The sequence below is a fragment of the Pogoniulus pusillus genome, chromosome 33 (assembly GCF_015220805.1).
Source record: "Pogoniulus pusillus isolate bPogPus1 chromosome 33, bPogPus1.pri, whole genome shotgun sequence".
Taxonomy (NCBI): Eukaryota; Metazoa; Chordata; class Aves; order Piciformes; family Lybiidae; genus Pogoniulus; species Pogoniulus pusillus.
Genome location: NC_087296.1, coordinates 3,022,283 through 3,037,723, shown reverse-complemented (window position 1 = coordinate 3,037,723; position 15,441 = coordinate 3,022,283). Strand labels below are relative to the sequence as shown.

General features: G+C 47.6%; 1 protein-coding gene across 1 annotated transcript in view; it reads right to left on the bottom strand.

The window, feature by feature from the left end:
* PRDM1 (PR/SET domain 1) overlaps positions 1 to 15,441 on the bottom strand; it is a 106,232-nt gene that overhangs the window by 46,519 nt on the left and 44,272 nt on the right. The window contains exon 4 of the mRNA XM_064170215.1: positions 15,264 to 15,338. The gene's annotated coding sequence lies outside the window, so the exon portion shown is untranslated. The remainder of the gene's footprint in view (positions 1 to 15,263; positions 15,339 to 15,441) is intronic.

Below are 15,441 nucleotides of genomic sequence, written 5' to 3'. Positions count from 1 at the left end.
TGTCGTGAGGGTCACTGCTGCATCAGGAGAGGGACACAGATACATCAGCAGCTAAGTTAATAAGCTTTACAGCTCAAAAGGCAAACAAATGTGAGTCCTGGGACATACTTACAGTTTCTGAGGCTATCTCAGTCACCGCTCATGCTCTCCAAGGCCACTGAACCTTGTTCCTTTATGCAACACAAGCATGATTTGCCTTGCTTTCTGGCTTTGCCAAGGTTGGGAAAGGATATGGTTGTGCTCCATAAATATGTCATGGGGTAAACAGCAAGGAGCTATTTCTTGAGCTTTTTCAGCTGAAGAACAAAACTGATCTGAGCAAGTTTGGGCCAGAAGTTGTTTAGTCTGAAAGGGGCTTTTCTATCACCGCAGTGCAGCAAAAAGCTTTGGCAGGACAGGTCTTGCTCTTTAGTAAACTCATTTCTTTTTTACCAAGTTGCCCTTCCCATCAGGAGACTGGCCTGGGTGGCCTGGGAGACTTGCTTTAGAGCCCTCTTTTCTAGGAAAAGATGCATCTCACCAGCCTCATAGCAAAGAACTTCTTCCTAAGGCCTAATCTCAATCTTCCTGCTCTAGTTTCAAACCATTGCTCCTTGTCCTGTCACCACAAGCCCCTACAAAAAGTCTCTCTGCAGCCATAGAATCATAGACTCACTCAGGGTTGGAAGGAACCACAAGGAGCAGCCAGTTCCAACCCCCTGCCATGCTCAGGGACACCGTACCCTAGAGCAGGCTGCCCACAGCCTCAGCCAGCCTGGCCTCAAACACCTCCAGGGACAGGGCCTCAGCCACCTCCCTGGGCAACCCCTTCCAGGCTCTCACCACCCTCATGCTGAACAACTTCTTCCTAACATTCAGTCTGAATCTCCCCATTCCCAGCTTTGTTCCATTCCTCCCAGTCCTATCACCCCCTGACAGCCTAAAAAATCCCTCTCCAGCTTTCTTGCCTCCTTGCAGCCCCCTTTAGTTACTGAAAGGCTGTTCCTAGGTCTCTCTGGAGTCAGGCTGAGCAGACCCAGCTGTCTCTGCCTGTCCTAATGGCAGAGGTACTAATATTTAATGCCTAGGGAGAATGTCACCCTTGGTGGCACCACTTTTTAAAGTGCCTGTGCCTAGTGGAGTGAAGAACAACCACAGGAGAAAAGCTTCAAAAGTTAGAAATGAAGATCTGCACTAGAAGGGAGTTGGGGTGGGGGAGAGGAAACATGAATGATCCTTAAGGCAAAATAATTCAGAGCTGCCTTTTAAATTAAAAAAGATCTTTTTTTTTTTCTTTAAAGTCTTCCCTTTTCATCCCACACCCAAATGAAGTGAGAAGCATTTCCCCCCCTTGATGATGGAAGTAATAGAAGTATTATGTTAGCAGCAAGTGAACCTCCCTCTCACCCATTCGCATTGGTTTAATGTCCTCTGACCCAGATGCAATTAATAGAAGTGATCTGTTCAGTTCCAACAAACTAAAGCCTCCCAAGTTTATAGGGAGAATAGCTTCAGGCTCCTCCCAGGGTTGATCAAGCAGAGTGTCTGTTGAAGGAACTCAAGGAAAGACATTTTCCCTCCTGTCAGGCCTAGATTAATATCCCTGCTAATTGCACTTTAAGGACAGCTAATTAGTTCTAGTTCTAGAAGCTCCCATGGGTGAGGGGAGCAGCAGCCTGTTATCACCGCCAGCACTCATTGTTCCCCTGAACTGATTTGTGTCCCAAACCCCAAGAACCTCAGTGGTTTGACTGCAAGCCCCCTCCCCACTGCACCCGTTTGTCCTGGGGCTGAACCCGCTTTAATGCTGATGGAGACAGCAGAGATGCCCACGGTTGTAAAAGGAAAATAAACTGGTGCTCTGCTGGGATGACAAAGCCCAGCACCCCCTTCCCAGCTAGCAGCACTTTGATGAGGTTTCCTCATTATCCCAATTGATTCTTTTGTCTCAGATAAAAATATTCTGGCTCTGAAGGGGCAGTGCTTGGTTTGTAATAAAACACTGGCTCCTGCGAGAAAAACACCACCAGAGGGTCAGAGAATGATAGGGGTTGGAAGGGACCTCTGAACATCATCCAGTCTAACTCCCTTGCCAAAGCAGGATCACCTCAGGCAGGTCATGCAGGGATCATAGAATGAAGCAGGTTGGAAGAGACCTCTAAGATCATCCAGTCCAACCTAGCACCCAGCCCTACACAATCAACCAAATCATGGCACTAAGTGCCCCAGCCAGGCTTGGCTTCAACACCTCCAGCCACAGCCACTCCACCACCTCCCTGGGCAGCCCATTCCAATGCCAATCACTCTCTCTGCCAACAGCTTCCTCCTAACATCCAGCCTGGACCTGCCCTGGCACAACTTCACACTGTGTCCCCTTTTTCTGTTGCTGCTTGCCTGGCAGAAGAGACCACCCCCACCTGGCTACAGCCTCCCTTCAAGGAGCTGCAGACAGCAATGAGCTCTGCCCTGAGCCTCCTCTGCTGCAGGCTGCACACCCCCAGCTCCCTCAGCCTCTCCTCACAGGGCTGTGCTCCAGGCCCCTCCCCAGCCTTGCTGCCCTTCTCTGGACATGTTTCCAGCACCTCAACATCTCTCTTGAATTGAGAGCCCAGAACTGGACACAGCACTCAAGGTGTGGCCTGAGCAGTGCTGAGCACAGAGGCAGAATGCATCCATGTGGGTCTCGAAAGCCTCCAGAAGAGACTCCACAAGCACCCTGGGCAGCCTGTTCCAGTGCTCTGCCACTTCTGCAGCAAAAACGTTTTTCCCTTGTGTTGAGGTGTTCCTGTGTAAACAGCCCCAGACCTCTCAGCCTTTCCTCACGAGACAGTAATGTTGCTGAATTTGCAGAAGGGGCATAAGTAAAGTTCTGGCCTTGAGGCAGCAGCCTGAAGAGCGCCAACCGCAGAGCCAACACCACCGGTGGGACGCTTGAAAACAAGTCAGGGACCAAGGGTTAGTCCAGCCATTCGAACAGGACAGGAAGGCTAGTTAATAAACACCAGCTAACCCCTTCAATTACAGCAATAAATTGTTCAATTGGTTAAATGTCCACAGGTTCTGCCCCAAACACCACTGTGAACTGTTTAATTAGCAAACTCTTGCATCACTGGACAAACAGCTCCGGGCAGCTCCCCCTGGCAGGGCTCACCTCTGGCAGCACCGCAGCAGTTCCACAGCTCTGCAGATTATTCACTCTATTTTTTTTTCTCCATAGCATTATGGGGCAAATATGGCTTAATCACCATCCTTTCCACATCGGTTTGGTGTCTTTTGATAAGAGCTCCCCCCCTCCAAGTTACAGCTTCTCACCTGCCCCGAGATTAGATAGGCGCGCACGCGAGACGGCTTGCGCAGCACAGGAGATACCGAGGAGCTGGAAACTGCAGGCTGCACAAAACAGGCCTGCAGATGAAAAGTCAGCAAGCTTGGTGCTTGCAAATATTTAACACACTCGAGCTGGGATTATCTGCCCCCAGAGTTAAGAGCGTTCATGAGTTTTCATCGAGATCACTGCTGGCTACGAAGGGTACTCGAGAGCACAGCCATGAGGAAAATGGCACTGTCAGATGGAAGTAGTCTGGTACCAAAAAAAGGGGGTTGAGAAAAGCTGTTTTATGAGGGAGGAAGAGAGAGGGAGGAAGAGAGAGGGAGGAAGAGAGAGGGAGGAAGAGAGAGGGAGGAAGAGAGAGGGAGGAAGAGAGAGGGAGGAAGAGAGAGGGAGGAAGAGAGAGGGAGGAAGAGAGAGGGAGGAAGAGAGAGGGAGGAAGAGAGAGGGAGGAAGAGAGAGGGAGGAAGAGAGAGGGAGGAAGAGAGAGGGAGGAAGAGAGAGGGAGGAAGAGAGAGGGAGGAAGAGAGAGGGAGGAAGAGAGAGGGAGGAAGAGAGAGGGAGGAAGAGAGAGGGAGGAAGAGAGAGGGAGGAAGAGAGAGGGAGGAAGAGAGAGGGAGGAAGAGAGAGGGAGGAAGAGAGAGGGAGGAAGAGAGAGGGAGGAAGAGAGAGGGAGGAAGAGAGAGGGAGGAAGAGAGAGGGAGGAAGAGAGAGGGAGGAAGAGAGAGGGAGGAAGAGAGAGGGAGGAAGAGAGAGGGAGGAAGCAAAAAAAGAAAAAAAAGGAAAAAAGAAAAAAGATTAAAAAAGAGAGGAGAGAAAAATGAATTATTTCTAGCAGATAAAGCAACAAGTTTAGCTCTGAATTGATCCTCAGCGATCAAGACTCACACAAGATGCTAACCTTTCATCACTTCGATGAACCACTGACCCATTGTGCTCCAACTGTAAGCCACACACTGACGCGAGGGGGGACAAGGAGGTTTGGTTTGTGGATTAATTAGATCCATCTACCAGGAATCTCAGGTCTGAAAAAACAAGCCAAGGGCAGAGGCACTATTTGTTATGTTTACACAAGGAGAAGAAACTGCGTTCCCCTAGCCATCTAAACAGAGATAAATTCATCACCGCTGGGAGGAAAACACAGACAGCGTTTGCCCGTGGGAAGCTGCAAGCGACTGCTCCCTGCCCCTCTAGCAAAGTATTTCTTTGGAAAAGGCCTTTAGGCAGAAATGTTTGTTTAGAAGCACTTTTTGGGTTTATAACCTTGAGGAAATCTACCATTTTGCACTTCTGCCTGAGAGGTCAAGCCTGGATCCTCAAAGGATATTGAAAGCACAGGGCAGGCAATTCAATTTCTTGGGGGGAGGCTGGGGTTGGACTATGTCCCACCCTCCCGTCCGCAAACTCATAGCATTGGAGTCAGCTCGGGATGCTTGTGGCTGAGCCTGCTGGCTCCTGGGAGTCTCCTGAGCAGTAGCTTCTCCCAGTGAGCCACCTGGAGAGCCTCAGCGTCTAATTCACGCTAAACGCCTAAATTTGGATTCACAAGAAGACTTCTCTTGCCTCCAGCAGTCATTGGGGAAATCTTGTTCAGCATTTTGAGTGCAGATTTCAATCTTTATGTTGCCAGACCCAAAGAGAAGAAAAAAATGCTGCAAATAGACCCTTTGCTGCTACCAGATTCCATCTAGCTGATGCACGGTGCTGAACGCTAAAGAGAGCACTTCTATTCTTCAATTAGTACCATTAAAAGCAGTGGAGTGACTTAAAGAGCTTGCTGAATCCAGAGGTTTAATGTCTGCGCCTCTGGAGGGGACAATTTAGACCTACTCTTCTCTTTTCCCCCCAAGTTTTGTAAAGCAAATTAACATCTCTGAGAAGACTGAAGGTCTTAGGACAGGCTTCTGTTGACACAGATTAGCATGGCCACACTGAATTAAAGACTGGAGCAGGGCAGGCCATTGGGAATCCACGGGGGCAGGGAGGAGAGAAACTGCAAATTAGGAAAAGAATAGAGCAGACAATAGCAGCACTGATGTCCTGGCACACAGGCTTTTATTCTGGAGACAGTTTACAAGCAGTTCGTAACCTTTGGACTCCAGACAGTCTGTAGAACCAACAGGAGGAGGTTCAAGATTTGGTCTGAACTTTCCATCCAGCCCCAGCACTGTCAATATTTGGAAGGTGCACTGGAACTTATGAAGCATCCATAAAATGAATGTTGGTGAAACAAAACAACACTCTCCCCCCCTCCCCCGCCCCCCCCCCAAACCTTGTATTGGTAAAGGCATTTATTACTTTGATCCAAAAAGGTATTAAGGAGATAAAGATTTATAACTTGGCTGTGCTTAGAAGAGGAATTTCCCAGCAAAACAGCTAAATAAAGCATTTTTGCCTAACAAATACGGGTCCAGACCCAGCTTCTCATTCCAGACTCCCTAATTTCAGACACACTTCCAGAACTTTCGTTTCTGATCTGAAACCTTCTGCATTTAATAGAGCAATTCGTAGGAATGGTCCAAGTGTGATTTTTCTGCCTAAGCAAAATCAGGACCGGAGAATTCACAAAACAAACCCATCTGTGTTTCAGGGCTGTCGATATCTCATTCACCTCTTTAAAATGCTTTCGGTTTTCTCTCATTCTCCATTAAAGATCAATTCAGTCACCACATCAAACCATACTCATGCATGAATTAAGTCTGTCAAGAGCAAAGTCTTTTAACAAACTCACTTCAGGCTACAAATTAAGGTTTTGTTCTCTGATAGTTGCTTTTAAAGAGTGAATAAGAAAAGATTTATAGCTATGGATTTTACTCTGCTGAATGAGAGAGTCTTAAACTAATCACTGTGTACTCTTGAGGCTTTCAGGACGTGTTAACTAGAGAGTGACATTTACTATTAACCTGGTTGACAAGAGCTTTTGTGCAACCAAAGTCAAGGATGCTGTTAATAAACAACACAATAAAAGAGTTATGCTTTAAATTCTCTCATCCTTTTGTTTCTTCTCACACAGGTTTCATGTTCTAAGTTCACCGAACTTCCTTGAAGTAAATGTACTTAGAGCAGAGTAAGCACAACCTAAGTGAGGAGGGATCTGAACACTCAGCTACGCTTTATCTGGTCAATAAAAATACCTTAAATGCATCAAATTCTAACTTCTGTCCCAAGCAGAGGCTTCTATTGTGTGCAGAAGATGCTACACAGTTATAAAGCCATGGCTTTCTTTGAAGCTGGCAATCTCATTTGTTTGTCGAAGCAGGCCACTTAATTCAGCCAGGGAGGAAAAGTTAGTCCGAAAAAGCAATCACGAAGAGGCAGTTTCTGAAGTACTTGGGTTAACTCCCACTAGTTATGGTCCAAAAACTGAAATACCAACTTACTCTGCCTGTAGCTGTGAAAAAAACACCCCAATGCATATTGCTTTTGAAGCCTCCCATGCTGAGTTCTGGGGTTTCTGCCTGTCGGGAAGAATGATTTGCTCAGGCTCAACAAAATCCTGCTTTCCTTATCTCCAGTGCAGAGAGAAGATTCGTGTTTGCCATTAACTGAGAGACAATGACAACTCGCTCAAACCCAGCACTTTTCCAACAGTCCAAGAGCTGCTCAGATGAGAGATCCAAACTCCACCCATTGATACAAGCCAAGAGAATTCACCAAGCTGGCCATGCAGTACAAGAACTGCGCTTGGTAGAAAGGTCTCTCCCGCAGAGAAGAGGCACCTCGTTGCCTCGGTAGGAGTTCAGAAAGCAGGATTGTTATCCTGCATGCCTCACGAGTGACAGCCACAGAGTTTGCAAAGCCCCCAGCACGTAAGCAAGACCCAGAGAGTTTTGACTCACCTGATCTATTAGGGTTTTGCCTTGAATAGAAAGCTGAAAGCTTCAGCACTATCTTGCCCCTTCATTCAGCGTACAGAGTATCTCCGCATGGGAAGCTCCTGTGCAAAGCATGATCTTGCCTATTTCTCTCCCCTTTCTCAAAGCGTGGAAGCAAAGCTACGCCAACTATCCTGAGCAGCTTTGTACTGCATCCAGCACCTGTTCAGACCACAGTCAGTGAGAAAATCAAAGGAACAGCTGAGTTGAGGTCAGCCACCCTACCAGCTCCAGGACATACTCAGAGATCCCACTGCCCTCATCCCTCCTGCCTTCGCTTGAAAATAGCAGCTCTAGTAACGTGATGCCTGTTGGAGCAGGCACTAAGAGCTCTCCTGCTCTCTTCTGCTGCCGAGAAGAAAGCAGCACTCTCCAACCTGCACTACGCCTGTCTGCGGGAATAAGACAACCCATCCCACGCTGATAGCGTTTGTTTAAGGAGGGCAGGTTAACCATTAGCTTGCACCCCTACAGATCGTATTACACTCACTGGGCATACTTGTTAAGGTATCCTTACACGAAGTTTAGTCTCAGAGCAGCACTCGAGGCAGTCTGTGCTCTCTGAGCATCCCTTAAGGGTAACGCTGACTACCTCAACATGCTGCCCTCGATGCACACTCAGCCAGCACAAGCCCCACGCTTGCAGATTGTCAAATACCTCACTTGCACAGCACAAATGTTGATTACTGATACCAAACACCCCTCTGCAGGAATAAACAAGCAGGAAAAACTCCTGTTAGATGCCTGCAGATGTATAAATGTCCTCAAACCCAGTTCTAGGCAAACTTTCTCCTGCACTCGTCCATAACTCCAGAGGCTGAACACAGCAGCTGCCTGCCTGAAAAAAAAAGCAGTGGGAAGTTGCCACTTCTTCTTCAAAACTTTTCCCCTGGGGTCTCCTGAGTTGCTCATGCTGGTCAGAAAACCACTTAGTGCTGCCGTTCCTTGGTATTAACCTAAATCTTGACAGAAACTTTAGCTGCAGCACTCTGTCATGTCACACAAATTACTCTGTCAAGTCCCAAGCACAAGATTTATGATTATGCACTTCAGCTACAAAACCACTGAGAAGCCACAAGCCAGAGCAACGTGCCAGGAGCTAGGTAAATGTGTAGAAGGAAATCTCACCAGCACCTCACAAGCTCACAGGATGTCAGGGGTTGGAAGGGACCCAAAGAGATCATCCAGTCCAAACCCCTGTGCCACAGCAGCACCACACAACCTAGCTCCAGTCACACAGCAACACGTCCAGACAGGCCTTGAAAGGCTCCACAGAAGGAGACTCCACAGCCGCTCTGTGCCTGTGCCAGTGCTCTGGGACCCTTACAGGAAAGAAGTTCCCCCTTGTGTTGAGCTGGAACCTGCTGTGCTGCTGCTTCCACCCATTGCTCCTTGTCCTATCCTAGGGAGCAGTGAGCAGAGCCTGTCCCCCCCCTCCTGACCCCCAGCCCTCAGAGATTTATAACCATTTATTAGATCCCCTCTCAGGCTTCTCTTTTCCAGACTAAGCAGCCCCAGGTCCCTCAGCCTCTCCTCACCAGGCAGTGCTCCAGTCCCCTCATCATCCTCAGAGACTGGCTCCAAGAGTTTGCCGTCAGATAGAGAAGGGGAGAGGGGCACAAAGTGAAGGAAAAGGCAGTGGAGTCACCTTCACTTTAGGAGACTAACAGAGCCTGTATGGAGGCTTAGAAAGATTAAGCCTCTTCTCCTGCAACTTCAGACTTAGCACAGCAGCTATGAATGTTAGAGGGCTTTTTGTGCATGCCAGGGCTCACCAGCCCCAGGAGTGAAGCACAAGGGATTGTCAATCTCGAGTGGTTTAGTCTCAAACAGACGTAGGAAGCAAAGGCACATCCCTGCTGTGTCCTACCCACGATGTGAGCAGCCTCAGCTGTACCCCACTTTACACCTATGCACCCTTCTTGTGACAGTTGGTGCTACCCTCTTCCTGCTTCACATTAATTCAAGATCCAAATCTAGTGCCTAGCTTTTCAATCTTTGTAGCACAAATAAGATTACTTTTTAATTTTAAGGCCCTGATTCAGCAAAACATTCAACTCTCTGCTTAATTCTATCCCTATTCAGTAAAGTACTTAAGTATTTGCTTAATTCTCATTTACTCCGCTGAGACTTGAACATGTGCTTAAAGATAAGCCTCTTCTTAAGTACTTTGCTGAACTAGGGCCTAAACTGTGACCTGGGAGCCAGGGAGAGGGAAAAATAGAAGAGAACTACAAAATAGATCAATACTGCCCAGTGTTATCTCCTCACAAATATTAAGCCAGCTGAGAGGAAAAGATGAGGAAAGATAAAAAGAAGCACTTGGATTTGAGTAGTCCATACAGTTAGCACAGGGCTTTGAGAGGGGAGGCACAGTTTATAAAAGTCCTACTAACAAATCACTCTTAAAAATACTCCTGTTTGTTGCTCATTTGTATCTCTTAACCCAAACACTCTCTGTTCTCTCACTGGAACCTGGGAATTTTTCAAGGGAGCTACCCGATGACTAAACACAATGTAGAGCAGAGCTGTGTGAGTTTGAGGCTGGCTGGAATAGTCTAGGGAAAGAAATTAGATGATGAGCTGTGAAAAGGAAACAGTGGTGATGTCTGCTTCACTCCTAGGCTTGCTGAGATGGATAAAACAAGAACACAAAAGACAGGTAAGACAGTTGCAGTGGCTCTCTGTTGCAGCTGGTGCCTGTGCTTTTCTCCCTACTCTGCAGTCTGTGTAACTAATCCCTCTGCTTTCTAACCCCCCTGGCCAATCCTTCAAACTCACCTTGCACGTAAGGCAAAGTCTGGGATAAGGTAGAGGGGTGGAAAGGAGGTGGAAGGGTGATTGGGAGCCCCTCCTGGGGACTCTGGTTTCTGTGAGGGCTGCTGTGTTTCTGTATTGCCTTTAACTTGTCTATTTCTTTATATAACTGCATATACTTGTGTATGTCTGCTTGTATCTTGTGCTAAGCTGGGACTATAAAGCTTCATTCCTTAATTTCAAGTCTGGGTGATTTCATAAGACTGGGGAGAAGGGCAGGTAACTCCCTCCCAAACCATCACAAGAATTCAATTCAGTAAGTACAGCTGAACACAACTCTGGTTTGTGTTAAGAGCAAAGTAATGGAGAGACAGCAGGGAAGGGCCCTCTTGGTGAAAAGGAGGAAGGGGGAAAAAAAAGCAGATACTGAAACTTCAGTAGGAAGAAACTGGTAGAGTTTGGTCACCATCAGCAGAGATCATAGAATCAACCAGGTTGGAAGAGACCTCCAAGATCATTCAGTCCAACCTCGCACCCAGCCCCATCCGATCAACCAGACCATGGCACTAAGTGCCTCATCCAGGCTTCTCTTGAGCACCTCCAGGCATGGCAACTCCACCACCTCCCTGGGCAGCCCATTCCAATGCCAATCACTCTCTCTGCCAATAACTTCCTCCTAACATCCAGCCTAGACCTCCCCTGGCACAACTTGAGACTGTGTCCCCTTCTTCTGTTGCTGCTTGCCTGGCAGAAGAGACAAATAAAGGTCTCATCGTGGGTGGATCCTTGGGCCAGCATGGAGGTGACACAAGATTAGGATCAAAGAGGCCCTTGGCAGGCAGAGGGAAATGTATCTACACAGCCAAGCTCAGGCTTAGACAGCAGAGAAAGCAAAACACTCCCTTATGTTAGCAAAGACAAACACCATGGCTAGTGGCTTATTTTCTGATGACCCTGAGTCATTCAGCAAAGCATCCTTCTCCTGTGGCAAGCTCCTAAGATGACCAAACCCCCTCCTTGGACTGCAGGCTCACTGTTCAATGTAAAGCTACCTTGTCTGCTTTAAGGTACCAGTACCAGTGCAACTGTCCACAGAAAATACTGAGGAGCTTCAAGTCAGGATAAATATCTGCAGTCAAAACTTGTGCTCTGCTTCTTTCAACAGTGCCTCTGATACCTTACTGGAAAAAAGGCTGGTCAAGCCCAAACTGCTTGAACTGCTGAACTGTAGAAACCTCCACCACATGTGTGTCCATGCATGTGGAACTGGATGCCCAGGTAATTCCCACCCTCAGAGAGCCTGGTCCATCAGCACTTTGCCAGGAGAAGGATCCTTCTCACAAGGAAAGGCCAAACAGTGTCCCTGGCAGGTCCTTTGCTGGCAAGCCTTTCATGCCAGCTGCTGCTCCTCCTTCAGGAACTGCTGAAGGCTGTGGTCACCCTTTTCATCTACCTTTTGATTTCCAGAGAGCAGGAATGCTATTTAACCTTTGCAGTTCCCAGCTTACACATATGCTTAACTTCATGGCACTGCGAATGCCTCTGCTGACGCCTGACTTAGGGAACACAAAGCTAAAACATATGCCTGCAGGGTTGGGGGCTAAAAACCTGAACATTTACTGGTTGTTCCCCTTTTGATGGATCCACCACAGTGGAATGAGGGATAAAAGTGTTTAGAAAAGAAGCTTTGAAGATGAGGGATGCTCCATAAGGACATGTGTGGGGTAAGGGAAGTGGAAAGGGCTAGAGACACAGATTGCACTGGCTGCTCTGATGCTTGCCATAGAAACCACACATCATTATTAGCAGCTGCAGGATTAAGAAGCTTACATAGCTGAGGTAGTTCCTCCTATTTTGGAGGAGCACAGCCAGGAAGCAGAAGATGCAGTTTCTAAGCCCCCAACTCAGTTCAGTCCCAGAAAGAGAGATCATAGAATGGCTTAGGCTGCAAGAGATGAGCACAGCCAGAGAGCAAAAGATGCAGATTTTTAAGCTCCCAACTCAGTTCAGTCCTAGAAAGGAAGATCATAGAATGGCTTAGGCTGCAAGAGGTCCCTAGAGATCATCTAATTCAACCTCCCTGCTATGGGCAGGGACACCTCTCAATTGGACCAGGCTACTTGAGGCCTCATGCAACCTGGCTTTGAACATTTCCAGGGAGGGGTTAACTCACAACCCCTCTGGACAGTCCATTCCAGCGTAGTGAAGGATTTCATCCCAAGCTGTCCCACAAAGCACTCCTTGGGAGGCTCTGCTGCAGCCATACCCAGGTTCACTGTCGAGATGCACAAGCACCCCTGTCAATGTGCCCTTTGTCTCTCTCTCCTGCCCCTGCAGCAGTGGTCATGTCCAACGGCTAAGAGAGAGGATGGCAAAGGGATGCAAAACGTTTGCTCTGTCCTCCGGTTGTCAGCAGGGTAGGAAAGGTCACCCAGCACTCCCCTTCAGTCACACACAGAGGCAGCTACCTGCTGCCCCTCCGGAGCTGCTCAAGCTGTGGAGGTATAAACTATTTTCTAACCAAAAGAAACTGGATCAGTTGCCCGGGGGAGCCAGGACGTTTATGCTGAGGACAGTGAAAGGCAGCTTTGGTCAGCAGCAGCCTGCAGACAGCAAACGCACCTAGCGCGGTTGCTGCGCGTGTATCGGCCCCCTCGCTCCGGCCGGGCTGCATGGCAGGCTAAGCAGTTTGAGCTGACAGGTTTTAATTCAATTAATTAAGACCTTTCTGAAGGGGCTTGATTAGTATTCCACAGAGGAACCTCTCATGAAAAGAACCCCTGTCAGGCAAGGCACTAAGATGTTTTTTTTCTCCTCTCACACTGAGAATTCTCTTGGGTTGTTCTCAGATTTTCACTGTATTTTTTTTTGGCGTCCTCAATAAAAACATTTCCTGAGCAGGTAGCATGGGATTGCTTCCCGAGGCTTGCCACCCGATTGCACTCAATTAACAGCTGCCTTTCACAAGCAGACAGAAGAGTTTTCCTGTCTCCCTTCAAGCAGTTCTGTTGCTCTGCAGGTACTGCCAACTCCAGCATTTCAGATGGGACCACTTCTCCCGACTGACTCTTGCTTGTTTCTCTTTCAAGGTGCCAAACGATCCTGATCACTTCCAATCAACCTCCTCAGAGCGGCTTCTGGTACAAATACTGTAGGAATGCAGTGCTGCTGACACAGAGAGGCTTGCTCCCCACCTTGGGTTGTACAAGAAGAGAGTATTTGTGTTCCACTTGGCTGAGGATATGTCAGCATCATTTTGGAAGGGCTCTTCTTGGTGATGCCCAGCGACAGGACAAAAGGCAATGGGTGGAAGGTGAGGCATAGGAAGTTTCATGGGAATCACGAGGAGGACTTTTTTTCCCTGTGAGGGTGACAGAGCTCTGGAACAGGCTGCCCAGTGTGGGTTGCAGAGTCTCCCTCTCTGAAGGTACTCAAGACTTGCCTGGATGTGTTCCTGTGTGATCTGCTCTAGGTTGTCCTGCTCTGGCAGGATGATTCTTGAGGTTCCTTCCAGCCTTGGCAATTCTATGATTCTATTTACAGTAAAGGTAACCTCAACCAGATGATAACCATTAAAACACAGGTAACTCTCAGAACTACTTTAAATTAGAGGCACTCACCTCTAAAACTACTATTCTTCTTCTTCTTTCTTTACCAGGCAGAAAATGGACTTCTTTGTGAGTTTGTTTTTAATCTCCTGTTTTTCCTCACTTTGCAGGTTGGATTTAATAGCAAATGAGGCTTCCCCCCAAAAGCTGCAAAGGATTTTGAATTCAAGCTGAGAGGAAGAAGCAGTCATCTTGCTGTGGCTGAAAGAATGCTGAAAGCTCAGGTGCTGAAAAATCACTACATCTACCAACACTTCCTTTCCCTCTGAAGTTACCATGTCATTCAAAACACTTCATCTCTAAGTGTCAAGTGATGGTGTGCCCTACAATTATTTCCTTCTGACACAAGCTGAAGAGGTAGGAAGACCTTCCTCTGAGGTAGGAAGATACTGCATTTGGGATGGAAGCCAACATGAAGGAGGGAAAAAAGGAAGGCAATGGGAAAAGGATAGAAAAAAGAGGCAAAAAGGGTGGAACAACGAGGTAGAGAGAGAGATGATGAAGATACAGAGTACCCTGAAGGAGAGTGAATGAGAAAAGAGGTGAGGCTGATGTCCTCCGAAGGGGGAAACAAAAAAGATCCTGAAAAAGAGAAAACGGTGGAGAAAATAGGACTTTACTGGATGAGAGGAAAGAAGAAAGTAAGTCAGTCAGAATCTCTATTCCACATCCTTCTCTCTGCATTTTGTTTTGCTTTCCCATTTCATTTTCAACGTACCTGTGATGCCATACAAGTCCCAGGAGCATGCTGTATTTTGCTGGGTCAGCCCCCTTTTTCTCTAGTGCTTCAATAACCAAAAGCTATCCCAGTTTGTCTGCTGGCTCCTTTGAATCCGGCAGACCCAAATGGTTGTGTTTTTTTGGGTGCTGGTTTGATTAGATTTTCGTGGTTATCTGCACTTTAAATTCATTTATTCTGAGCCTGAGCCAATAACTAAAGCCTTTCCACTGCTCTGAGATTAGATTTACATCTCAATGTACAAATCCCAGACTCAAAAATATACCTGGTTGCAGCAACTACTGCAGTTTATTCTCAGAACCACACTCAGGCAGGAAATAGAAACTGGCCACAGTGTAATTCTGTCTAGAAATTCGTAGGATCAGTCAGGGTTGGAAGGGACCACAAGGAGCAGCCAGTTCCAACCCCCTTGCCATGGGCAGGGACACCCTACCCTAGATGAGGCTGCCCACAGCCTCAGCCAGCCTGGCCTTAAACACCTCCAGGGCAACCCATTCCAGGCTCTCACCACTCTCATGCTGAACAACTTCCTCCTCATCTCCAGTCTGACTCTCTCCACCTCCAGCTTTGCTCCATTCCCCCCAGTTCTGGGCCTGAAAAGTCCTTCCCCAGCTTTTTTTGTAGCCCCCTTCAGATACTGGAAGGCCACAAGAAGGCCACCTGGGAGCCTCCTCTTCTGCAGGCTGCACAGCCCCAACTCTTTCAGTCTATCCTCACAGCAGAGCTGCTGCAGCCCTCTGAGCATCCCAGTGGCTCTTCTCTGGACATGCTGCAATGTTTCCAACAGAAACCTCTGGTTTGGGGACTTTCAGGGCTGTTTTATAACAGAACACAGGTAAAGAGGGGAAGATTTGCCCTTGCAGGAAACAAACAAACAAACAAAAGGTATTTGTCTAATACATTATACAAAGAAAGGCAGGATGCAATGAAAAATAAAGAGACACAACCAGGAAGAAAAGAAATTCAGTGTGACTGACCTTCAAGTTCCCTCTGCTCTTTCATTAACTGTCCACTGAGGTGATCCCTGGCCAAATACGGGCACAATTCAGAGCCTGTCATAGAATTACAAGATGAATTAGGAACTGCTGCCACAAATTTACAGCTACCAAGGTCTCTGCTGATTAAATTTTCCCAGACTTGAAAAGTAATTTCACT